This window comes from Sciurus carolinensis, chromosome 2, assembly GCF_902686445.1.
Source record: "Sciurus carolinensis chromosome 2, mSciCar1.2, whole genome shotgun sequence".
Classification (NCBI taxonomy): Eukaryota; Metazoa; Chordata; class Mammalia; order Rodentia; family Sciuridae; genus Sciurus; species Sciurus carolinensis.
The window spans coordinates 166,535,043-166,561,741 of record NC_062214.1 but is presented as its reverse complement, the minus strand read 5'-3'; the positions used below and the strand labels follow the sequence as shown (position 1 = coordinate 166,561,741).

Below are 26,699 nucleotides of genomic sequence, written 5' to 3'. Positions count from 1 at the left end.
ACCAAATGCTGGTAAGGACGGGGAGCACAGGAACTCTCAATCATTGCTGATGGAAATGCAAAAATGGTAGGGCCACTTTAGAGGACAGCTTGGAGATGTCTCATAAGACTAAACGTATTTTCATCATAAGATCTAGAAGTCATGCTCCTTAGTATTTCACCAAGTTGACACCTTATGCCCACACCAAAATCTGTACACAGTTTATAGCAGCTTTATTTATTTATTTATTTATTTATTTATTTATTTATTTATTTATTTAGTGGTGCTGGAATTTGAACCCGGGTCCTTACACATGTACTGTGGTACATCTAAACAATGGAATATTATTCAGTGCTAAAAAGAAATGAGCTATCAAGGCATGAAACAACATGGAGGATACATAAATGTATATTATAAATGAATAAAATCATTCTGATGAAAAGGCTATAAATTGTATGATTCTATCTATGTAACATTCTGGAAAGGGTATATCTATGGAGACAGTTAAAATATTAGTGGTTGCAGAGTTAGTGGGAAGGGAGAGATGAATCAGCAGAGCCCAGATTTTTATGACTGTGAAAATATCCTGTATGATACTGTAATTGTGAATATAAGTCATTATACATTTATCTAAGCCCATAAAATATGCAATATTTTATGAGTGAACCCTAATATATACTATGGACTTTGGATGGTAATGACACGTCAACATGGGTTCATGCAGGATTTTGATAAGAGGGAATGCTGTGTGCCTACAGTGTCTGGGAGCACATGGGAAATCTCAGTACCTTCTGCTCAATTTTGTTGTGAACATAAAACTAAAAATTAGAGTCTAGACTGGATGTGGTGACATACATCTATAGTTCTATGTGGTCCTGGCTACTCAGGAGGCTGATGCAGGAGAATTCCAAGTTGGAGGCCAGCCTCAGCAATTTAGCAAGACTCTGTATCTAATATTGCCTCCCACACACCTCCCAAGGGCACTGAGTCAGATATGAATTTCCCATCTGTTTGGGGGCTACCTAGTAGTCTTTCCCTTCCTTTTGGTACAACTGCTTGGCTCCCCCAACCTTTGGTATCAGGGAGGAACCCAGAGACACTCAGCCACTGAACCACATTCCCAGTCCCTTTTATTTTAAGTTCTGAGACACGGTCTTGCTAAGTTACTTAGGGCCTCGCTAAGTTGCTTTGAACTTGTGATCCTCCTGCCTCAGCTTCCTGAGCTGCTGGTATTACAGGCATGAGCCACCATGCTCACTCCCTTGGCTTCTGTTTTACTGCTTACCTCTCAGTTACGATGTGTGGTGCTGCTCAGGCTCACACCATGGGGACCAGCTGGGTCCTTCCTTGGCCAAGAAGAAAGGTGAATGCATGACTCAGGACTCATCTTGGGAAACTTTGATACTCTTGATAAAATGATTGCAGTCTAGTTTTTCTGGCAGCAGGAACACTTGAGGAGTCTCTCACTTGCCATGTGCTAGGCCCTCAAAATTGGTCTGCTCCTAGTCTTTTCAAACTTGTTTTTATCAGCATTTCCTTGAGTCTGGGAGCTACCTGCTCATATCCTTCTAGTAAATTCCTTTTAGACTTTAGATAGCTAAAGTCGGTTTCTGTTGTTTGTGGTCAAAGAATCCCAAATGGCACAGATTTGCATTCCTTAGCTTCTTTTCTTCCTTTCTTCCTCTCTCTCTTTTTTAAACAACATTGGGGATTGAACCCAGTGGTACTTTACCAATGAACCACATCCCCAGCCCTTTTCATTTTTTATTTTGAAACAGTGTCTTGCTAAGTTGCCTAGACTGGGCTTGAACCTGTGATCCTCCTGCCTCAGCCTCCTGAGTTACTGGGATTGCAGGCCTGTGCACCATACCTGGGGCTTTCCTTGGCCTCTATGCTCCCTTTCCTTCCTATTTAAAGAAGGGGTTATTGCAGAGACTCCCCGGATTTCAAATACAGCATGTTGCTGCTTATCTAGACCATATGCCCTCTCCCCACTTCTCTTTCACTCAGCTTGTTTTCTATAAAGCTAATTCAAATAATTCCAAACACGACATTGCCTTCAACACTGATGCTTCCTCTGCCTCCATGCCACTTCTCTGACTTATCATAGCGTCTGTGACAGAGTGTATGTGGTCCTTCTTGATCTCTAACTTCTGAGCTCAGCTCCCTCCCAGACCCTTTCCCATCTGGCTGCAGGCTAGTCCCTCCAAGAAATTACTTTCGAGTCCCATCTCTCCTGAATTGCGGTCAGAGGGCAACCCCCAGGGAACCGATCCTCTCTAACAAGCATAAAGAAATCTTTCTGATTCCCTTTGAAGGTCATCAAGAACATTGCTTATGGTGGAGACAAGAGCAAGCCCTTTATGGATGGTGTGCTTTAGAGAAAAGACAGAGAAGTTCTTGTCCTCAGGAAAAGACACCTAAGAACTGAACATGTTCAAGGCTCTTTAGAGACTAAAAAGATACCTGGAAGACTCTTCTTTTCTCTGACTGGTGGCAAAAGGGAGGGCTGAAGAGAACTACCATCACCTGCCTATTGTGGCGGGACTTTCTATGTCATGCAGAGTTACTGCCATTCATGACCTACACACTGTGTGCCTGGAATCAAAGAAAGCTCCTTATACGCACCATCTTATTCTTACAGCAGCCCCAGGGATGGGTGTTATTACCATGTTCATTTTGCAGATGAGGAAACAGGCTGAGAAAGGCTAAACGAACTGCCTTAAGGATGTCCAACTAGGATATGGAGTCTAAACTTCAATCCAGGTCTGAGGAGCACTCGTTCTATTTTATAGAATGAGGTGTCACCTGAATCTAGAATTGCAAATAAAATCAAGAACTTAAAAAAGAAATCCAGGTCTTTCAGAGTTAAATCTATCTCTGTTTGGTCCCCACTGCTCTACTTGCTTTGGCAAGACTAGAAGAAAAAAGGGGCTGGCATTCTTTGGTGTGTATTAGTGTAGGGAGCTTGGTTTGTCCCACCTTCAATTTGTACTTGAATCACTATAACCATGTTGACTGTGCCTACTTTCACAACACTGTGTGTGGGTCTCAGTATTCTTTGGGGGAAAAGCTAGGGGACCACTCATGGGTACAGATGCTAGTTTTAGGTCTACTGCTGCTCTGCCCGGTACATGCCTGTTGTAATTTGAAATCTTGGTAGAGATGGAAAGAACCTTGGATGGGGTGCCAATAGACCTGAGTTTGAACTGCATTTTGCTTTTACTAGAAATCTAACCTTAGCCAAACTATACAACCTTTCTGATCCTTGATTTCTCTCATTTACATAATGCCCTGCCCAAAGAGAGGGGGCGCTATATAAATTGTTGTTAGAAAGGTCCCTAATGTAGGAATGAGTAAAATCCTGATCATGTTGTTAACTCTTGAAGAGAGCTGATAGAGACTGGATGATGCCAAGCCTTGTATCTTTGTTCCTAATTCTTCTATCTTTCTGATCCTGTAACTGGCATTGTGGCTACCATTCTGAGGATGAAAATATTATCATATAGAAAACATTTTGACTTTAAACCTTATTTTTTCTACTGATTTTAAAAGAAATTTGTGACTGTGGGCCCATAAAAATATTGTTGGCACTAGACATTAACCTACTCTACTGTGCTTAATGGACAAGTTTCAGGTATTCAGTTCTTGCTACCTTGCAGCCCATTATGCCTTCCTCTGCTCAACGCTGCCTCCCAGAGCCCAGAAGAGAGCTGAACCTGCCAAATATGCAGAGAACTAGAGTGGGAGTACTACACCTCCGGCAAGGGGTGTCCCTCTTCCAGCTGGACCTTGCTGCTAGATTAATGAAGCTGTTTCTTGCCAAGGTAATCCTGAGGGGGGTCTCTCTTCTGTCTCTCTGACAATGTCCTAGGCACAGCCCACGTGCCTGCCTGTAACCCTTCTCCCTTCTCCCGGCCTTACCCCCAGTTTCCTATAGGAAATAAAAGTTTCCTATTATTGAAAGCCTATGGCGTGCTGAGAACTTTACATGAATTATGATATTGAGTCATCATAGTATGCTTATGAAGCAGGTAATATTATCTCCTTATACAGAGGAGAACAAGAAGGTCAAGAGCAGTGGCACCTCGTGGCTGTCTTTCCTATACAGATTTGAGGAACCCATGATAATGCCCTGTGTCCCTATTAGAAATCCAGTGCTTTTCTTAGAGAAAAATGGGTTGGCTACCCCCAAAACAGGGTGTGTTCGGGAATGGGCTTAGAGCTCCTAGTTCACATTGCCCACGCCTAGTTTTGGGATGCAACTTTGTTGATCTGTGAACATCCTGGCCAGGGATAGGAGGAGAATGGAAAACCCATGTTACCCATCAGGCAATTTTGGGAAAACATAGGATCAAATTAGTTTCCAAAAGTAGGAAAGCTGCCCAGTTTCTTGTCCAGAATGGGGTAGACTTGCTGGATCAAAGTCAGGTTCATCCTCGAATACTCCATGTGACCTTGGACCTCTGAAATGCTCTGTCCCTGTGGCATTTATAAAAAAGGATAAGGACTGCAGTCTCTCTGGTCATCCCTCTCCCCATTTACTCCTTCCAGGTTGGGGTGTGTGTGTGTGTGTGTGTGTGTGTGTATTGGGGATTGAACCCAAAGCTTCCTGCATGTTAAGCACTTGCTTTACCACTGAGCTACACTGCCAGGCTCAGAGAAGCAGCCATCACACCCCTAGATCAGGCCCAGGCACACATGGGGTAGACACACATAGGGCATGTGTGAAAATTAGAAAAGGCAACCTCTCTGGATGGGTTCTTTTTAAAAAGGACAACTCTGGGTGACATAAATGCCATTTTCAAAAATATCCCTTCCTCTTGCTGAGGTACCTAGCACTGGACTGGAGTAGGAATGGGGGTTTTCGTTCCCATTCCCTGCTCAGTAAGACCCAGGATCAGTGTGGGTAACTGTCATGGTCCTCTCTCCTCCTCCACTTCCTCCGCTTCTGGGCTATCCGAGTTCCATGTTGGGGACTTCCAGATGAATCCATTTTTTTCCCCACCTCCCAATAGAAGAATCTAGATTCTCTTCAGAAAGAACATATCGTTTCGTTTGGTGTAAAGCAAATTGTGGACTTTGGCGGTACAGGCCTTGCCTTAGGCAAATTCTTGAGTTCCGACAGGCCTCAGTTTCTTCATCTTGGAAATGGAAATCACAAAAAAATAAACTTGTAGGACTGTTTCAATGAATGGACTGCATGGAGCACAATGCTGGCTGGCAGGTACATAGTGTCTGCCACTCCATGTGAACCGTGGCCCTCAGGTAGCCTGGGTCTGCACGATGTCCATAGTGGATGTTGTACACGGGTCCCCACAACTCCTACAAGCAAAGAGGCGAGGGCCCCCTGCAGACACCTCCAATGCAGGAGGGGTGACCTAGGAAGGGAGGGTCGCGGAGCCCTGCGCAGTAGCCACCTGTGCTGCCAGGGTCAGGGGCGTGTTTCTAGGCGCCCGGGGCTGAGCCAACTCCTGGCGCTGGGAAGCGGCGGGAGGCGGCAGGATCGGAGTGGGCAGCCCGCCCGGCGGGCGAGCGGGCGCGCAAGGAGTTAAGCAGGGCCGCCGGCTGAGCGCTTGTCAGACGCGAGCATGTGCAGTTTGCACCGCATCCGTACTATGGGTGAGTGCCGCCGCCGCCGCCGCCTGGGGATCCGTTCTGCCCGGGCAGCGGCGGTTGCAGCCCTCCAGCCCCCGCGCCGCCGCGGCGGGCGCCGACACACGATGCGGGACTAGGAGCGGCGCGGGCGAACCAGGCGGCGTGGGGGAGGCACGGCCGGCAACTCCGCGCGGGGGGAGCCCGAGCGCCGGGCGTGGGGGCGGGGAGCAGGCGGCGCAGGAGAGCGCCCCGAGTCCTGGCGCGGGAGGAGGAGCGGGAGCCAGCTGGGGAGACGGCGCTTCTGGCGGCACCTGCGCCCCGCGGGCGGCCGGCCCTGCCCTGCCCCTGCCCGCGGCCCCGGCCCCGCACGGGTAGGTGCCCCCGATGCCCGCAGAGAGGCCTTTCCGCCACCGGGAGAGGTGGCCGAGCGGGGCGGGCAGCGCCGAGCGCTGGGGGCGCGGGCGATGGGGGGCTGTGATGGGGAAGACCGGGCGACCGTGCTTGGGGGCATTGCCGGATCCCGCTTCCTCTTTGCTTTCGGTTTCGAAGCGGCTGCCCCAGCTGGAGAGCGAGCCGCAGATTAGATGGTGCGCCGGGGCTTGGATTCCCTGCGGGGGATGGGCGCACAGGGGGGCGTGTTGGGGAAAGGGGTGCCCATTGGCAACTTTCCCCGCCTGAAACAAAGGGGAACCGGGGAAAGGCGAGGGTAAAGGATCCAGCTGGAGATCTCGGGCAGCGGAAGGTTGACACCTCTTCCCCTAGGCGGAGAGCACCCCGGAGGCCGCTTCGAGAGAACAGAGGGGGGCGCCAGTCTAGGTAGACGCCGGGGAGCCACGGCTTGGGAGTGGGAACCCCGGACCCTCCTGAGTTTGAGACTGGACTTTGCTGAAGGAGAGGGAACCCTGTCAAAATGATCCTGTTGCCTCCCCAATGGGGGAATGCATAAAAAATCTGGGTGATGGTGGGCTGCACAACTGGGCGTTCTCCATTCCCCAGGCCCGTGCCCAGCCCGGATTCGGAACCGGCCCGACCCAGCCTTAGGCTGCCAGCTCTTCATCTGCCCTCCCTGATCTCTGGTCCTTGGTGGGAGATGCAGGACTGGGATGGAGAGCCATACAACCCTGTTCCTGGCAAGGACAGGGAGGCATTGGCATCTTTCCCAGGTGTCTTCCTTCCCTCTTTCTCTGCCCAGTCAGAAACTGACCCTCTTTGCTTCTTTTCCTGTCTCCTCTTTTTTTCCAGGGTTTCCTGGGGGATTATGTTGTTGCTTCAGGTACAGAGCTGGGGGTGGCAGGTTTTGATGCTGCTTCAATACTCTTCCGGGAAGTAAAGAGCAGGACCCTGGGGAGCTGTCTGCCAGCGTAACCTTGGGGGTTCTGCTCATCCATTCTCATGTGGTCTCAGCACCCTAGTAACAAATGAACTGCGACTCTGGCCTTCAGGCTTGGATCATCAGGAAGCCTAGGTTTCTCTCTGCTGTGCCAGGAAAAGGGTCAAGAGAAGGGTTGAGCAGCCTGCCTTGGGGGTGGTACAGTGTCTTTCTCTCTAGAAAACAAATGGGCCAGGTTCCAGGTCCCCAGGCCCTGACCTTGTGTCCCCAGGAACGAGGTGTCTTGAGCTCCCAGCTGGCTTGCATGTGACCACTGGCTTTCATCCTGTGGCAGGACAGCCTTTAGGGAGTTCAGGTCTTTCCGTGGTTGGAAGGCAGACCTGCTTGCCTGTGGAGACAGCACACACTGGAGGGCTCTGAGCTTCTGAGTGACTCTTCACCTAACCCGTGAGTGAACTAATGATACAAGTGTTTGGGCCAGGAGTGTGCCTACTTAGGACACCTGACTCTAGAGACATGGATGAAGCTAAAGTCAGGTACAGACGCTGGACCAGAGAGCCCAGCTGGTTGCTTCTGTCGACCTATCCCCTCTAACTGGACAGGGTTGAGGATTGCTCATTGCCTCATTAGGTTTATCCCAAGCTGTTTATTCATAGATGAAGAGGATGTTATGGAGGTCCTACCTCCCACCCCAAGGGATGAGAGAGTGGGCTCTGCTGTGGACTAACTGTTCCTCCTATGTACAGAGTATAAGATGGAACGTGATACTCCCCTGACTCCCTCTTTGAAAATGATGAGGCATGAATTTTTACATTTATAAAGTGATTTAAGAGTCTTGGGTCCTTGAATGAAAGAGATTAACTGAGTTAGTGAGCCTCATACTGTGTTTATTTCAGTTGTATCGGATTTGCATATTGTTTCTAAAGGGAAAGGTGTCACTTTACAGGAAAGGGCTAAATTACAGCTTTTGTGATAGGGAAAGCTTAGTGTTAGGTTTAAAAGTATAGTTTTTATCAGAAAAACTGTTGCTGCTGTACACAGGCAGCATGTCTTTTCTATCTGCCTCTGTTCCTGGGACATCTTGGAACTCCTCCCTAGGGGAATTTTTCCTGGGAGAGATCCAACCAGGACATTAGTGACAGTCACCCTCTAAGCTCTAAGAAGGGTCTCTGATGATTTTGGGGGCTCTGATATCATAGAGAGGGACCTGGGTACAAGCAGTAAAGGGAGGCAGCCTGACCTTATCAGCAACCCTATATCAGATCTGGCTGTCCTTGAGGGAGGAAAGGGATAGCTAACCCTCCCCCAGTTGGACCCCTCTCAAATTTGTATCCCTTTACTCTCTCCTCCCAATTTTCTCCACCCCCAAATTATAGGTGGTTTGGTTTTTTTTTTTTTTTTTTTTTTTTTTTTTTTTTTCAGGTACATCCCTTTTAAGATGTGTATAATTTCTGTCTGGCAAACTCTCAGCCCCTTTTTGTGGCAACACCTGGCCAAGGAGAGAACGGAGAAAGGGATTCCAATATTCTTTCAGAATGAAATGCAGCCTTACTGGCCAGATTTTCTGCTTCTTCCCACTCCCAATTCTCCTCGCTCTAAAATTGTAAGGGTTTGATTTGAAAAGTAAAGTATAAGATGAACTGGGGTGAAAGGGTGCATGGGGGAATTTTCAGTTTTGGTTTCCCTCAAGGGAAACTGAGTTTCTCTGAGTTGGCATGCTGGCTGTGCATATGCTGGGGGAGTTTGCCTTTCTTGGGATTTTGAGACTGTTTAGAATTAAGTATTCTATCAGATTTATAGGTTCTACTTTTCCATTATAAGACAGTGAAGCATGAAGACTTTAGGTACCTGTGTGTTTGGTTCGAGCTGTATGTTTGCCTCAGACTTTATGCTGCAGGATGGTCCATGCTGCCGTAATTCTAGGAAAGAAAGTGGTTTCTCTCCTGGAATGAGTATCCATAGAGAACTGAGGTGGAATAAGTAACCCAACACATTCCCAGAATAAAAAGGGAGAACCTGCCCCTGTCCCTTTGCTCACATGCCTCAGGCTGCAGGGTAGACTCCTGGCTTTGAGGGACTTTGATATCCCTCCTGGCTCCTATTGTGGCTGGTATTGTAGGATAAACAGCATCCTTGAAATTAGAGCAGTCTACATGGGCAGGACTTGGGTCTTCAGATTGCACCTTCCTCTGGAAGCATGGCAGCATACAAGACTTCACCTGCCAATTACTATAGGAAGTTCTAGTAGATAAGGAGATATAAACTGTGTATGATCAGGCACACCTGTAATCCCAGCCACTCCAGGGACAGATAGGAGAACTGCAAGTTCAGTGCCAGCCTGGGCAACTTAACAAGACCCTGTCTCAAAATTTAAAAAATAATTTAAAGGCCTGGAAATATAGCTCAGTGGTAGGTGCTCTGGTGTCTAATCCCCAGTACAATTAAAAAAAAAAAGAAAAGTAAGGGGATGTAATTGGAGAGAGCACTTTCTGACACTGCTCTGCTCTCCAGAAGCCTTACATTCAGAACATACTAGATCAGCCACTTCTGACTGCTTTTGCTGTGGGACGTGGGTGAGGAATGCCTTCTAGCTGGTTCATTCATTCATTGGCTCAGTTTTGAGAGGCACTTCTGTCATGAGCTTCTGGAATGGTTTGTGTTCATCAGAAAGTTCACTTATCCTGAGTTTTAGTAAGGCCTTGACACCAGCCTCAAGGAACTAGGGAATCCAGCCAAGAAGGAGATTGAAGGGCTACAAAGAGAGGAGTTTGAGGAGTGCTTCATGCTTGGAGATAAAATGTGCTTCCTTGGGGCTCCATGGTTTCATTGCTGGCACAGTCAGTGGAGGGACAGGCCCTTGTCAGCAAGAAGTCCATCTTGTCAATAACTGCCGTTTTTTGGAACATTGACAGGGACCTGTTTTTAGCCTACTGGCAACCCCCATGACCTTTCTCATGACTGTCTGTGGTTAGACCCCATCTTAGTTCCTAGTCCTTAGGATCTTTTCCCCTCTTGTTCCCAATCAAAAAAACCTTTCCAAAGTCAGGACATTGGTCTTTTATCTACCATCTTAAAACAGATATGGGCAAGAAATAGTGTTACCACTGGGCAACTCAAGCAGTGGTTCCAGGCTTATGTCTTGTCTTGTTTTTTTCCTTGCTGTCAGTAATGAGGTGACCTTCTTAAACTGACCTGTAGATGCCTTAAGGCTTTCATATGGCCACACAGTTTCTAGAACAGGCACATGCTTATTAAATCACCAGCTATGATCCTCAAATGTGATCACTTACCCAGATTTCTAGGTCATTGGGCAATGATGCTGTTTGTATGGGAGCAAATGATTGGCAAAAGTTTCAGGAATCAGGAAATTTGGGGTCCCTCCCTGATTCACTCACTTGAGTGACCTTGGATAGCCCAGTACAACCTCTGAGATATAATTTCACATATGGAGTTTCAGCTGGCTTCAGTGTTCATAGCAATAACAGTTGACAGCCACCATTTATTGGATGAGAACTATGTACTAGGCATTGGGCTAAGCACTTTGCCTGTGTTCTCCTTCTCTCACAGTAGTGAGTAATAGCTATTATTAATTATTCTTATTTTAGAGTTGGAGAAACTGAGTCTCTGTAAGATAAAGTGACTGCAGTTTTCATACAGCTAATAAGCATCCCAACTGAGATTTGAATTGAGGTCTGTCTCTATTTGGATTGGTAATAGAACACGTATTGGGGAGGTAGTTAACATATAAGAAGGAGAGTTAATGTGAATCAAGCACATTTAGTAAAAGGAGATGAAAGTACAGATTCTTATTTGAAAATGAGCATCCCAGTAAATGTTCGGGAAGGAGGGAGAGATCTGTACCCTGCAGTGGGGAAGCAGACCAGATGGCCTGGGAGTTACTATAAGGGGAACAGGTTCTTGCTTGGCATAGGCATGTGTTTTATAAACCCCATTTTATTTTGATGACAAAAATTTCCTCTTGATTAACAGGCTCCAGGGCAGCATTTTCCTCTGCTACTCTACTGCACTAGGCATAGCAGCTTCTCTTTGCAGATACTTGACTCCAGTCTTCATTCACCAGCCTAGTTTCTGGGCCTTCCCCTGTCCGTAATTATAATGCAGCTGGGAGACCTGATTTTGACTTGTATCCCAGGTACACTCTGCAACATACAGAAAGCTTTAGACTGCCAATCCTTCTGAGGAAGTATTTATGGCCACTGATTACTCCATTCAAAGATGACTAGCTAACCTGGTGCCTGTAATCCCAGTGGGTCCGGAGGCTGAGGCAGGAGGAATCTAAGTTCAAAGCCAGCTTTAGCCATTTAGTGAGATCCTAAGCAACTTTGTGAACCCCTGTTTCCAAATAAAAATATAAAAAGGACTGGGGATGTTGCTCAGTGGTTAAGCACCCTGGGTTCAATCCCCAGTACCCCCCAAAATTAAATGAAATTAAAAATAATGACTAGCTAGTTTATTGAGTTCCACACTTGTTTACTCCAGGCAGGTTAGCTATAAATCTCCTCTACCATTTTGAGGTGTTTGAAGAAGAAGAATAACGGTTGAGGTAGTGGCCGAGGGGAGGTGAGCTGACCCCTCTTAGAGTTAGCATGATGCTACAGTGTGCTTGAGGCCGGGAGACTTGGGCTCTTATCTCTGCTCAGTCACCCTGGGCATGATAGGAGTTCTTTGGCTTTTAGTTTCCCTATCTATTAAGAATTAATAATTAAGAATGTTGGACAAGGTATTCTGTAACCTCTCTTTTGGCGATTATGCTGGGTGGTTCAGAATCTGGATTATTTGGCCTTTCTCAGGTAAAAACTTAGCTGGTCTGAAACTGGAGGAAGTCAGAGTTGGAAGAGTAGATAGAATTGAGGAGAAAGAAGCCATATTGGAAGTTAAAAGACTTAGCTGGAGTGAGTCCCTTCTTGTGAGGCAGGGCTGGGTCAAGCCATTCATTCCTTCTCTGATTGTTTCAGTGGGACAACTGATGAGAGGTGGCCTTTGTATATCTTTTGCTCATAATTTCCTACACCATGGGCGGCACCTCTTTTTTGGGGGGGCGGTATTGGGGATTGAACTCAGGGGTGCTCAACCACTGAACCACTTCCCTGGCCCTATTTTGTATTTTAGTTAGAGACAGGATCTCACTGAGTTGCTCAGCACCTCGCTTTTGCTGAGTCTGGCTTTGAACTTGGAATCCTCCTGCCTCCACCTCCGAGCCTCTGGGATTACAGGTGTTGGCCACTGCACCCGGCTTGGGCAGCACCTCTTGCATCTTATCTTAAAACTTCACCTCCTGCTTGGTCCTCTGCCTGTCCCTAGGGGAGAAACTCCCAAGCAAGGCCACGGTAAAGTGCTTTTGGTGTATGTTTCACATTCTGTACTTGAATTTGACCTGGTTCAGCCCAGGATTCCCTCCCCTGACCTGCCCGCCCTCTCTTGCATGTGGCCCATATTAGTCCCAGGAACCAATCATACATCCTTTGGTGCAGTGAACCTGAGTATGCAGACTGACCCCTAGCTCAGTATTCTCCCTTGACCTTTGACAGCGGATGGCTGGTCTGTGTCTTACCCTTTGAATGTCTCAGTTGGTGGTCAGAGGCCAGTCCACCCTGTGCTATTTGCAGGAAGCAGACATCAAGTTTCCTGTGCAGTCCTCTTGTGGCCCCTCTCAGCAGCTTGGGGGTAGGGTGAGATCACAGCACAGCAACAGCACTCCCCAAATTTCTCTGCAGAGGTGCTCCTCCAGCCTGCCCATTGGGAGGCACCCTCAGACTGAGAAGGAAGCTTGCATATCTTTCTTGATAACTGGGGTCACACTGGGCAGCGTTATGCCCACTGTATCTTGGTGCCTTATGTAAGAATTTTGATTTAACATCTTATATGCATATCACCAAAACTAAAACTGTCACAATGAGTCCACGATGTCATGGATATTATTGCTTAAGGTGAGGCTACTGTACATCTTTTTTTTTTTTTTCGTTAATGGCAAAGTAGTTTATTTATTTTTTAAATTTAAATTTTTATTTTTATTTGTTCTAATTAGTTATACATGAGAGCAGAATGCATTTTGATTCATTGTACACAAACAGAGCACGACTATTCATTTCTCTGGTGGTACATGATGCAGCGTCACACCATTCATGCGATCATACAAGTACCTAGGGTAATGATGTCAATCTCATTCCACCATCTTTCCCACTCCTCTGCCCCTTTCCCTTCCCCCATTCCCTTCTACCCAATCCAAAGTTCCTCCATCCACTGCCCCCCATTATGGATCAGCATCCACATATCAGAGAAAACATCTGGGCTTTGGTTTTTTGGGATTGGCTTACTTTGCTTCTCCAGCTCCATCCATGTTCCTGCAAATGTGTTTTCTTCTTTAAGGCTGAGTAATATTCTATTGTGTATATATACCACAATTTCTTGATTCATTCATTTATTGAAGGGCTTCTAGGTTGGTTCCATAGCTTAGCTCTTGTGAATTGAGCTGCCATAAACATTGATGTGGCTGTATCACTGTAGCATGCAGATTTTAAGTCTTTTGGGTGTAGACCAAGGAGTGGTCTATCTGGGTTAAATAGTGGTTTTCTGAGGAATCTCCATACTGCTTTCCATAGTGGTTGCACCAATCTGCAGTCCTACCAGCAATATATGAGTGTACATCTTTTACTGAAAAATTGACTGAAATAAAGAAGTTGATGAGAACAACTAAAATTTATTGAGTTCTTATATAGTTAGCCCTCCATATCCATGGGTTCTGCATCTGTGAATTCAACCAACCACAGGTCAAAAAGATTCAGAAAAAATAGTGTCTCCAACTGAACTCACATAGACTTTATGTTTTATTTTGTTTGTTTGTTTCTGCAGTACTGGGGATTGAACCCTGGGCACTCCACCATTGAGGTAACCCCATCCTTTTTTATTTTTTATTTTTTAATTTTGAGACAGGGTTTTGCTGAGTTCCCAAGGCTGGCCTCCAACTTGCAATCTGCTGTCTCAGCCTCCCAAGTCACTGGGATTACAGGCATGTACCTCCGCGCCCAACCTGTGTGCACTTTTAAACCACTGTGCTCTGTCACTTCCCATAAGGGTAGCTGGAAGCCATAGCAAGTCATGAAAGTGGCATGCAGATGATTGGGAAATGCTGCGTTGGGAGGTTTTTGCAGATTCTTCCCTCTGATTCAAGCTCTCCATGTACGGCCTTTATTTACTTTTCCAAACCTATCTCCTCTTGCTCCAACAACTTCTATTATGCCCTTTACCAAAGCCTAGTCCACCTGCACAGTGACCTGCTTTGCACATGCTCATCCTGCCTCACAATATTGCCCTGCCCGGAGGGCTCTTTCTGCTCCATTGCCCTCCCACATCTACTCTTTTTTTAAAGTCAGAGCCCTCTGGGCACAAAGGTATATTTGACTAAAACCACTGTACTTGATGTCTTGTCATGTCATCACTAAGCTGCAATTATTACACTCTCTTATGCAAAAAGACAGTAAACATACAGTTAGAAAACACAGAGTCTTTATTCTTCTTGCCAGAGGCTGAGACAAGAGGATTGCAAGTTGGAGGCCAGTCTTAGCAGTTTAGCAAGACCCTGTGTCAAAAGAAAAAAAAAAAAGAAAGAAGGGGCTGGGGATACTTTTAATAGTAGAGCACCTGTGGATTCAATCCTAGTACTAAAAAAAAAGTGAATGTGGATTAGATCCCTTCAATTTTCAACAACGTGTGATTTTGTTTTCTTTTTTTCCCACTGATTTTTAAGTTCCTGAGCGTTCAGCACTCTTCACGCAAGGTTTTACACACAGAAGGTATTTAATAATATTAGTTGTTGACTGGAGAAAAATACTGCAATAAGTCTGCTAACTGACTTAGAAATTGCCTTCCTCTGGTTAATCACCAGCAAAGACTTAGCAGTTCTCTTTCAGCATTAGTTTAAAACAAACATTTTGGGTCCAATCTGCTCCTTTTTTTCTTTATGTAATGCTAATAAGACCCACAGTCCTTTCTTGGCAATGTCAAAATCTGAAATCTCTTCTCCTTATCCTCTCAGGCAGTGCAGGGGATTGAACCCAGAGTCTCCCACATGCTAGGCAAGAACTCTACCACTGAGCCACACCCCCAGCTGTTTTTATTTTGAGACATGGTCACGCTGAATTGCCCAGGTTGGCTTCAAACTTGTGCAATCCTCCTGCCTCAGTTTTTGGAAAGGTTGAAATTGAATGCATGAGCCACTGCACTGTCAGAAAGCTTTAACTCCATGATAGCAAGAGCTGACCTGAACTAACAAGGCCTTCGATGGTCTTTTCGCATGGCAGAGTATTCATACATGTTACTGCAAAAAATGTTAATGGGTTTGACTGCAGGACTCTGCCCCAGACCTTGCTGTGAGGATTATGTAATTTATAATATGGGCTCTATTACTGCCTTTTTTAAAAATCCAAGAAATTCTGAATTCCTAGAGTTGTTATAAGGTCTTGTAGTGCTGAATGACATTTCTCAACAAAGCTGATGTTGGCACTAAAGGTGGGACCAGTCTTTGGATTCTTCACACATCATAAAATCTTACATAGCTTTTGACAATGGTTCATTGATTTGATTTTTTTTTAAAAAAATTGCATTAAAATAGAATTTATCTTGATTCCTAAGGATTTTTGTTTTTGTACTGGGACTTAAACCACTGAACTACATCCTTTGTCCTTTTTATTTTGAGACTGGATTTCACCAAGTTGCTGAGGGTCTGGCTAAGTTGCTGAGCCTGGCCTTGAATTTGTTGTGATCCTCCTGTCTTAGCCTCCCAGGTCACTGGGGTTACGGGCATGCACCTCCCCGCCTGGCTTGATTCCTGTTTTTTAGTGCCCTCTTAAGTTTTGGGCTTACGGTGAGAGTCTTTCTTGCCTTACTTCAGCCTTGGCCTGTTGCTCAATCCCATACAACTCCAGAACCAAGACTTCATTTTCCCATGACTCTGGGATGAACCTGTGCCTCCTCAAGGTGGTAGGGAGACATACCTGCTGAAGGGTGGCATTTTGGCTTAATATGGTGGGGCCCTGTTTTGGTTTAATATGGTGGGGCCCTGTTGCCCCGTGGCAGAGTTAGCTCATGCCAAGAAGCTTGATGCTCCTGGAGGCATTTCCTGTAACTGGGTATTGCTTTGGACAAGAAAGCCTTGTTCCCCCACTCCCAACTGGGAAGGGATGCGGCTACTCACATGAGCGTCAATTGGCTTGTTAATTCCTATAACTGCTTCATCAGACATTTTAAATTAAAAAAATATATACAAATGCTCATGGAAAAACATGAAAACAATAGAGAAATTCATAATGATGGGATATAAGTTGGTCTGTTGTGTTTTATTTTATTTTATGTTGATGAGGCAACTGAGAAGAGCAGTGATCAAAGCTGTGTATGTCCGAGGACAGGCCAGGCTAGCAGAGCCCTGCTTCTGGACCTTCCATGATGTAGGAGGCCACTCCCTCCCCATCTCCCCAGGCTCCCGGGTGTCCTCATATTGTGGAGGACACATAAATCAGCTATCGCCTCTTGGTCGAAGGGCACCTCTTTCTAAATTTTTTACCCTTTTGGCAAGACACGTGGGCGTTGGGGCCACCTTCACCTTTCCTCCACCATTAAATAACTAGCCCCTCTCAGCCCAGGTGGTAAATATTTCTGGCTCTGCCACTTTAACCTATTGGAGGTCCTCTTGGATGCTCACTTCCCTATCCTTATTCCTGTCCATGATTCCTCACGATATAGCATTTTCCATAAATATCCTTAAGCATCCTTTTACATACTGTATACTCATCTTCTTGTCCATTAAGGAAGATATTCCACAGATCAAGCCTGGCACCTGTTTCTTTGGCTTCCTTTAAACACATCCCTGCCTCCAGACATTGAACCATTTATCATTTCCTTGACCCCTCCAGATGACTTGAGATTTTCTTCCTATTGTCATTATGCTGGAAGTGCTGAAATAGAGTATAATTTGAATTAATCAGGGAAATAAAATGTCCCAAAGGTACCCGATTGAATAGGTGTTCTTAGGCCCCATATATTGACCACATTGTCTGTGTACTCATCATCCGGGAGCTTCACATCAATGTCAGTAAAAGACCATTGTTGGGCAGAGTGTCTCTCAATGGTAGAGCACTTGCCTAACCCGGTGAGGGCGTGAGTTTAGTGCCCAGCACCACAAAATATATAAATAAATGATAAAAGACCCTTGTCTTAGCTGGTCACAGTGTCGCACACCTGTAATCCCCAGTGGCTCAAGAGGCTGAAGCAGGAGGATTGTGAGTTCAAAGCTGGCCTCAGCAACTTAGTGAGGCCCTAAGCAACTCAGTGAGACCCTGTCTCTAAATAAAATACAAAAAGGGCTGGGAATGTGGCTCAGTGGTTAAGGAACCTTGGGTTAAAAAAAAAAAAAAAAAAAAAGACCCTTGACTTTATCCTGTGGAATTGATTATTTGAATTCACCTAGTTCTGATTGATTTCTTTTCCCCCTTGGCACTGAAGTTTCCCTTGCTTTCAGGGCACATGATCTACAGTGGTATTCCCTTTAATTTAGCAAGTATTTATCATGCCTCCTAATTACTCTGAATAAAATTCATAGATAGTGCTGGACTCAGTGGTACATATCTGTATTCCCAGTGACTTGAGAGGTTAAGGCAGGAGAATCACAAGTTTGAGGCCAGCCTGGGCAACTCGGTGAGACCCTAACTCAAAATTAAAGAAAAGAAGTTTAAAAGACTGGGGAACTGGAGGTGTAGCTAAGTGGGAGAGCACCCCTAGGTTCAAGCCTAGTACCATAAAAAAAAAAACAAAACACAGATAATATGATCTACCTATATAAATACCTTTTAATCTTTTTACTTTGTTCATTTATTTTTGTGTGTGTGGTGTTAGAGATCAAACTCAGGGCCTTGAGTCTGCTAAGTAAATGTTCTACCGCTGAGCTTCAAAGTGGTAGAAAAGTGGTTCTGGGAGTTGATTTGATTTTCCAAAACAATGAACCTTTCTTAGTAAAGTTCCAGAGAACATAGAGCATGGTGTCCATTCAATTGACATGTTAGTGGCATTCCTGGACAGTTCAGCATACATTAAAACCATGCAAAAGGGGCTGAGGGTATAGCTCAGCCTCTGAGCAGGTAGAGCACTTGCCTAGCATGCAGGAGGCTCTGGGTTCAATCCCCAGTACTGCAGAAAATCAAAAACCATGCACAAATACCTCATCTTTATTTCAAAAAGAGAATTAGATTTTAGGAATGGATACTTTTATAAACTTTTCACTTCCGTGTTGTTCAGTGGAACATTTTAAAGCCACTTGGGAGTTTTTGGTGGGCTGTGTAGGATTTGCAGAATGTCAGACATTCCAGAGCCCCTCCGCTGAGTACCTGTAGCACTCCCCACAGACTGTGGTACTGTCTGTGCTGAACACCTTTCCCCCTGCTGGTGTGAATGAAGGGCAGAAGGGCATAGAACTAGGCCCTTCTATGTAAAGGGGATTAAAACGACACATGTGGATTGGGGATGTAACCTAGTGGTAGAACACTGGCCTTGCAGGTTTGGCCTACAGTGCTGCAAAAATAAAATAAAATAAAATTAAATTAAATTAAAAATTAAGTTGCACATGTGTCCTGCCCGCCCTGGGATTATAGCTGACAGTGCTCTCCTCTCACAACCTCAAGACAGCCCAGGGCCTGTGTGTGCCCCGTAGTGTACACCCCAGCCCTGGCCTCTCCCTCAGTATTTCCTCTTAGCACTTAAGCATCCTTAGATCTCTCATATCTTGAAAGGGAAAGAGGAAGAGGAGGGGAGAGGAGAGGAAGGGAGAGAAGGGAAAGGGGATAGGGAAGAGAAAGAAAAAAAGGGAAGAGAAGAGGAGAGAGGGCATCTCGCTCGAGTCTGGTACTCCGCCGGCAGCTTCTCTCCGTCCTCTCCTTCGCCAGCTGATCTCTCGAGCCACCTCTCGAGGTCACTGCCTCAGTTACCTCTCTTTGCAGCCTCTCCTTCAACGTTTCTAGTGACCTTGTGCCGCTGCCTTTCCAGTCCCTGTGCCCCTTGCCTTTGCAGCCTGGTCCTCTCCTGCCTCCATTTCCCTGGTGTCCCAGGGCCCTTTCGTGGGTGTCCTTCCTCAGCCTTCTTCCCGGCACCTTGTCCTCCACCAGCCCTGGTTGTCACCTCACATGCCTTCTCCCCAGCCTACTGCTCCTCCGCAGTGCTCCACCTGGGCCCCCCACCCATCTCCAGCCTCCAGCTGGCCATTCTGTGTGTCCTGTTGGCATCTCAAACATAAAGCGTCTGAAACGCAGCTCGTCCCAGATTCCCAGCCTGGTGCCTCTTCCTGCATCCTCTTCTCTTAGGGAGTGACACCACCATTGCCAAGTCAGAAGTCTGGGGATGATACCAACTCCTCCCTTAGCTCCTCCTTCCCATGAATCACTCACCAAGTCCTTTCAGTCTGGCTTTCTTAATAGCACTGCACTAATTGTGTTGTTTCTTAATAGGCATCACTAATTTGCCTTGGCTGCTTGACCCTTGTCAGCATTTAAGATTATAATCCCTAATTTACTATTCAGGTTAGATTAAGTCCTTTAGAGACCTGAGTGCTGATGACATTAGGATCCCATAGGTTATTAAAAAGAAATTAAAGTAATTATAAATTATGATATAAAACCTGCTTTTAGAAACAACAAAATTATGTGTGTGCTGAAGCCACAGTACCTTCTTTTTATTCTCTCTCTCTCTCTCTCTCTCCCTCTCTCTCTTTCTCTTTCTCCCTGCATGGTGCTGTGTATCAAACCCAGGGCCTCTGGTGTGCTAGGCAAGCACTTTATCACTGAGCCACACATCCAGTCCCTTCCTTTCTTTTGAGACAGGGTCTTGCTTTGTTGCCCAGGCTGGCCTAGAACTCCTAGACCCAAGTGATCCTCCTGTTTCAGCCTCTCGAGTAGCTGGGACTACAGTACAGGAGAGCACCCCCAAGTCTGGCTTGAATGTTAGGTAAGTGCTCTACCAGTGAGCTACAACCCCAGCTCCTCAAGATTTTATATTTCCAGTGTTTTAAAAATAATCAGCCCACTGGGCTTGATGGCAGACACTGTAATCCCAGTGATTTGGGAATCTGAGGTGGGAGGATCGCAAGTTCAAGGTCAACCTAGGAATTTAGGGAGACCCTGTCTCAAAATAAAAAAATTTCAAAAGGGACTTGGGATTGTAGATCAGTGGCAGAGTGCCCCAGTGGCCAAACCAAACAAATAAATAAAATAAAAATGTAAAAGCAGTTGGACCCACTTCTGTGCACCAACACTCATATGCCAAACTACTTAGCATCCGGTGGTCTGTACATAATAGATGTGTATACAGGATTTTGAACTAATAAATAAATGAACCTGTGCAATAGACGGTTTGCACAAATCCCTTTAGCACTCAGTGTGTCTCTAAGACTTTTTCAGCTGTCTGGCTGCACATTTTTCAAATGTGCGCACAGCTGGGACATTGAGCCTGAGGAGGGAGGGGGTCAGTGCGTGTGTCTGGGGTGGGGGGTTATTTGGAATTAGGTGGTAGGGATGGTGGTGGGGAGTTGGAAATGGGGCATTTGCCCCAGAAAGCCTGTGTGAGATCTCAGAAGAGAGGAGCATGACCTGAAGGTAAGAGGCAGTGTAAACAGGACTGGCAATAAAACTTTTTTGAAATGAAATACCATATAAAACCCAGAAGCTGTGGTTTAACAAGTGTAGCCTGACTCATTATTATGGGCTTGCAGACAAAACAGGTGTCAGAACAGCTTTATGTACAAGTAGCAGTAGATCCCAAAGTTAACCGTCTTATGGCATTAAGATGGTGGCCCCCTAGAAGATTGCTGATCTTGGGAAAGGGAAGGAATAAAACAATGGAGAAGCAAGAAAAGGGAAGGGCAAATTGGGAGAGAAAATATGTTCGTTTGGAAGGTAGAAAGCCCAGAGCTGGAATTTTTGTGCCCAAGAAGACATCTGATGACCACCATCGTTCTCCTTGGATTTGCTCTTTATGTCTGTTCCATTCCATCCCTGCCACCCACTTTGGATTTACAGGTATTTCTGGTCAGCCCAAGGAGTGGAAATTCAAAGCTCTCTGGGATCAGGAGGTCCATCTGGGGGACATTGTCCAAGTGGAAGAGCCTGGGTGTGTTACTCCGCCCCGTTAAGTCACCTCATCTTCATGATTGTTTTCCTCTTCCTACTCCCAACAGAAACAGCTCATTTGTCATTCAGCTGACATGTAAGAATGTTATTGCAAAAGCACTCAGCTTTATTGGGCACAGTGGGGTATAAGAAGTCTATCTAGTGCCCTCTCTGTGTCCTTAGGCTGCCTAGGATAAAGCTGCAAGACAAGTCTTCCACTCATTGAAAGGTAAAGGGTATATAAATTGTCAATATTGTGACCCTGCAGCACAGCTTGACCTGAGCTGTCCCACGATCCTGGAGAATTAGGTACCTTTAGGAGCTTGGAGAAAGAGGGATTATGGTGGGTTAAGTAGTTGTCTTGCCGGGGCCTTTTGCTAAGAAGGACAATCTTTTTTTTTTTTTTCCCCTGCTTGGGAAATCTTTGAGCATTGGAGGACAGGCAAATGTGGACAAACAGACAGGAGAGACCAGGACATTCCCGATGGAGGGAATTCTGTGAGCTGAGATCCAGAAGCAAGAGCATTTGCTCAGGGACCAGTGAGTTACAGACCAATCTTTTGTGCCAGGGATGATATCCACTGTCTTTTTCTTTGCAAAGTAGTTCATTTAACAAAATTTTATTGGGCATCTATCTTGTGCTAGGCATTTAAAAAAATACCTTTCTTGTGTGCTTGGCCTCCAGTTAAAAGGAAAATAAATAAAAACTTTCCTAATTCTGAAAGTAATACATATTCTATATAGGAAGTTTACTTCCTTCATTCCTCAGATATTTAACTTTTCTGTTTTTGGTTTCATAGATTCAGTAGCCTCTCTTGTACCTCAAAGGATAGTAATAATACTTTTTAAAGCATTCCATTCTGTGGGCCCTACTGATTTTGTTTTTTAGTCTACAACTTTTTCTGTTTTTAAATTCGGTGCTTCTTTCACAGTCTCAGTTTTTGTCCTAATCCAGTAACACCATCTCAGGGCCCCTCGTGTGCCTTGGTTCTGTTGCCTCCAAACATGGAGTCGTGGGAGCTGCTCCTCTGGCAAGTGTAGAATCAACAACCATGGTGCTTGGGTTCAAATCCTCGCCTTGGCCCTTAACTAGCACTGCAACCTTGAGGTAGCTGGGTAATTGCTTGGGTCTCCCTTATACAGTAGGGATAATAGTCTATATCTCAAAGAATTCTTGTGGGATTTAAATGATATAATATATGGCAAGTTCTTTTTTTTATTGTAAACAAATGGGATACATGTTGTTTCTCTATTTGTTCGTGGAGTCAAGGCATACCATTTGTGTAATCATAAATTTACATAGGGTAATGTTGTTTGATTCATTCTGTTTTTTTTTTCCTTCCCCCCCTCCCCCCCACCCCTCTTTTCCCTCTATACAGTCCTTCCTTCCTCCATTCTTACCACCCTCCTTAACCCTAACCCTAAACCTAACCCTAACGCTAACCCCTCCCACCCCCCATTATATGTCCTCTTCGACTTATCAGCAAGATCATTCATCCTTTAGTTTTTTGAGATTGGCTTATCTCACTTAGCATGATATTCTCCAATTTCCTCCATTTGCCTGCAAATGCCATAATTTTATCATTCTTCATGGCAGAGTAATATTCCATTGTATATATATGCCACAGTTTCTTTATCCATTCATCAATTGAGGGGCATCTAGGTTGGTTCCACAATCGGGCTATTGTGAATTGAGCAGCTATGAACATTGATGTGGCTGTATCTCTGTAGTATGCTGATTTTAAGTCCTTTGGGTATAGGCCAAGGAGTGGGATAGCTGGGTCAAATGGTGGTTCCATTCCAAGCTTTCTGAGGAATCTCCATACTGCTTTCCAGAGTAGCTGCACTAATTTGCAGCCCCACCAGCAATGTATGAGTGTACCTTTTTCCCCACATCCTCGTATGGCAAGTTCTTAGAACAATGTCCGTCACATATATGTACTACATGAGTGTCAACCATTATTATTATTTCATGGTTTTACTTTTTGCGGGGTGGTTTCTCCACCAATTTATTCCTACCCGCCTTCTCTTTTCAGGGAGCACAAGTAATTCCTTCTTGTCTTCAGTTGTTGTAAGGGATATATTCTTCCTAGAAAATGTCTTTTCTGCCATTTCCAGGGTCTTGAGGGGAGGCAGGTGCGTACTCTCGGCTGGCCCTCCTGGTGGTCTTGCATTTCTCTCAGGTTTTCTTTCTCTGTGTCTACACATGTGCCATTAGTATCTGCAGTAGACACACCGATGTATCATTGTCACATGCAAACACTCACCCACGGCCTAGGCCTGCCTCAGGCTGGTTCTAGGCTGGCCTAATGAATGTAATGGGTCTCGTTTCCTTTGTCAAAAGGAATGTTAATTATTTTCAACAGTCTAATTACGTGCCTAATGAGAGACTGACTGAGATAACATCCCCTTTAATTACTCTTGCCTAACTGCTGTTTGGAGCCATCCTTTGAGCCTGTTGCAAGGCTGGGTGCTCTGTCAGTGGAAGGAGCTGTCCAGCAAGAGGCTGAGTGGAGCCAGGGTTGCTGGAAGTGCCTGGTGTGGCTGGCGTCGGCGCTCAGCCAAGCGTGGGCCATCAGTTCAAGGAAAGGGGCAGCCCCAGTCTGGTCAGGTAGAGAGCAAAGTGCGACCGTCACAACTCCCCCATGTCAGCTGTCATTCCTCAGTCTTCCCCACTGCCCCTGCCACCACACACCTGCCCAGCAGGTCCCTTTTGCCCAGGCCCCCTCTCTCTTGAGAACCTGCACCCTGCCCCTCCCCACAACCAGTCTGGCAAATGGATACTCTGTCGAGTGCTATCCAGGCCTTGAAGGTGCAACGGTAAGGAGCCATGGTTCAGATAACTTTCTAAAATAAATTTGGATCATACCCCTCCCCTCTTTGCCTGGGAGAAATGCCACATGTCTATGTTGTGATCCCTACCATGTCCCCACCCTGAGCGGTGCCGTGGGCTTCCTGTGGCACCTTGTGGGCAGACCCTGGGGAGGAGGCTCTCTTGAGCCATGGATGGACTTGAATTGACTACAAGGGGCAGCTCACAAGAGATTGTCTTCCATGAGAAACTGTTGTCAACTGTCGATGGCCCATTGCTATAGGCAAATCAAGTCCTCCTAGTTCCTATCCCCATCTCCCCTTCTCTCATGAGTGGGAGGAATGGGGAAAAAGCCCTGGTAAGGCCTAGGCCCTTCCGTTTTCTAGCTGTGGACTTAGGCAAGTCCTTTCATTTCTTTGAGTTTTCTTGCTTCCTGAGCCAGCTTGTGCTCATCCCTGTCTTGGGCTTGAGAAGAGACTGAGGAGATGGCCTGTTGGAAGCTACCTGGCACATGGAAGGTGACCCGTAAGTGTGGGGGAGTTTTCAAACCCTCCAAGCAGCACCCCAGAGTCTGACCTATAACCAGAGACCCGGAGCTGGCCTCATTCACCGGGAGCCAACGCCTTCTCCTGGCCTTTTGGAGATAAGGCACTCTTTAGACAGCAGCAGTGATTCTCACGAACAGAGATGAACCCTCCTCTGCAGCTCCCAAGGGCAGCCTTGGTTAACTAGACCTGTGCCTGAGGGAGGGAGAGAAGGCAGGTGCCTCTTCAAGAGAGGATTCTCAAGAACAAGGGGATCGAACTCAACTTTAGGTTTGGTGATCTTTGGTCTTTTGATTTTTAGTGATGTCTTTGGTGATCTTCTGGTCACCCTTAGCAAATTCTAGAGCAGTAGTTCCAGTAGAGTTTTCTGTGATGATGGAAATGTCCAATGTGGCCAACACTGGCCACATGAAGTTGCTGACTATTTGAAAGGTGGCTAGTGCAAGTGAGGAACTGAATTTTTTGTTTTATCCATTTTTACTTAATTAACACTTAAATTTAGGTAGCCAAAAGAGACTAGTAGCTATCCAATTGAATAATCCAGTTCTGGAGTTTGTAAAAAAAAATGTCTATTTGAGCACTACCTGTTCTTGGCTTGTGCCTTGTCTTTGGTCTTTACAAGTCCTGTTTTCAGGAGATAGTCAAGGTGTGCTAGTTCGCTGGTAAAGGTCAGGTGAGTCATCCTGTCTACCAAAGGAGAAATGACCCAGTCTGGACAGCAACCAGAAGGGAGATTCAGAGTCCCCAATGCAACAGCCATCCTGCTCAAATTGATCCACCTTGCTTGAAATGTCACTTTTCTTTCTCTTTTTAGTTGATGGACCTTTATTTTTATTTATTTATAGGTGATGCTGAGAATCAAACCCAGTGCCTCACACATGCTGGGCAAGTGCTCTACCACTGAGCCACAACCCCAGCCCCAGAATCTCACCTTTCTTATTCTAAGTTCTTCCTTTCCTGCATCCATGGGGAAGAGCCACAGGTTTTTATAGCAGCAGAGGTAGACAAGTGGTGTTCGGATATCTGATCCTTGTGCCAACCAGATGTGTCCCAGATGAGAAAATCACCTGTTTTAGGATGTTCTTGATTATGAAGCCCTCAATAAGCAAACACTATGCTACTGAGCTATGTGACCTTACTATGGTTCATACTATCTTTCACCTACTTTGGGGTCTTTTCACTTACTGGTCCCTTTACCCACTTTCCCCAGAACTCCTTGCATGGCTTCTTATTACTGGATCAAACGTCCAGAGTGCTCATCCAGAGAAGTGACCAAAATTCAGGCAGAAGTTGTTGGTGGATAGGAATTAGGTTTATTCAAAACCAGCCCTGAGGAAGATAGAGGCTCTAGCTCCTCAGAGTGCCAAAAGTTTTTGTGGGGAGGGAAAGAGGGCAGTGAGGCTGCCATCCGAACAGGGTCTTCATCAGCTAAGTTGTGTATCTTCGTGCAGTGACTTCTACCTTCTGCGCTGGTTACTAAGGAAGGGTGTCACAAAGGTCATCTGGGAGCTGGGCGCAGTGGTGCAAGCCTGTAATCCCAGCATCTTGTTAGGCTGAGACAGAGGATCGCGAGTTCAAAGCCAGCCTCAGCAAAAGTGAGGCGACTAAGAAACTCAGTGAGATCCTGTCTCTAAATAAAATACAAGATAGGGCTGGAACTGGGGCTCAGTGGTCGAGTGCCCCTGAGTTCAATCCCTGATGCCCCCCACCCCCCAAAAAACCCCAAAGGTCATCTGGGGTTGAGCATGGTGGCACACACCTGTAATCCCATGTACTCAGGAGGCTAAGGCAGGAGGATTGCAAGTTCAAGTCCAGCATGGGCAAAATAAAAAATAAACATGACTGGGGATATAGCTCAGTGGTAGTGCATCCCTGAGTTCAATCCCCAGTAATGCAAAAACAGAACAAAAGGCCATCTGGGTTCTATGAATCTAAAAAGTGACATGGCAGATAACATCCGGGTAGAGCTTCTCTTCAGCCAGAGGATCAGAGAGGGATGGAAGGCAGAAGGAGGTGGGGAGCGAAGGACAATTTCAAGGGAACCCCTGTTACGTCCTCATCTTTCTGATCGGGGCCTGAATGCTACCTCCTTACGGAGTATGACTTGCCCTCCAGAGTCCAATTTTCTCCTCTCCCCTGCCAGGCCCTTCTTCTTCATGGTATGATATCAGATATTCTAATATGTGTGAGATTGCTTATTTGTTATCTGTTTCCCACTGGCCTGTGAGCTCCAGGGGTCAAAAGCTTTGTTTTTCACACCTCGTACAGTGTCT

At 45.9% G+C, this 26,699-nt stretch overlaps 1 protein-coding gene across 12 annotated transcripts in view; it reads left to right on the top strand.

The window, feature by feature from the left end:
• The first annotated feature begins 5,607 nt into the window (after nucleotides 1-5,607).
• Tmem229b (transmembrane protein 229B) overlaps nucleotides 5,608-26,699 on the top strand; it is a 41,746-nt gene continuing 20,654 nt past the window's right edge. For all 12 annotated transcript variants that reach the window (XM_047541538.1, XM_047541537.1, XM_047541536.1 and 9 more), the window contains exon 1: nucleotides 5,608-5,948. The gene's annotated coding sequence lies outside the window, so the exon portion shown is untranslated. The remainder of the gene's footprint in view (nucleotides 5,949-26,699) is intronic.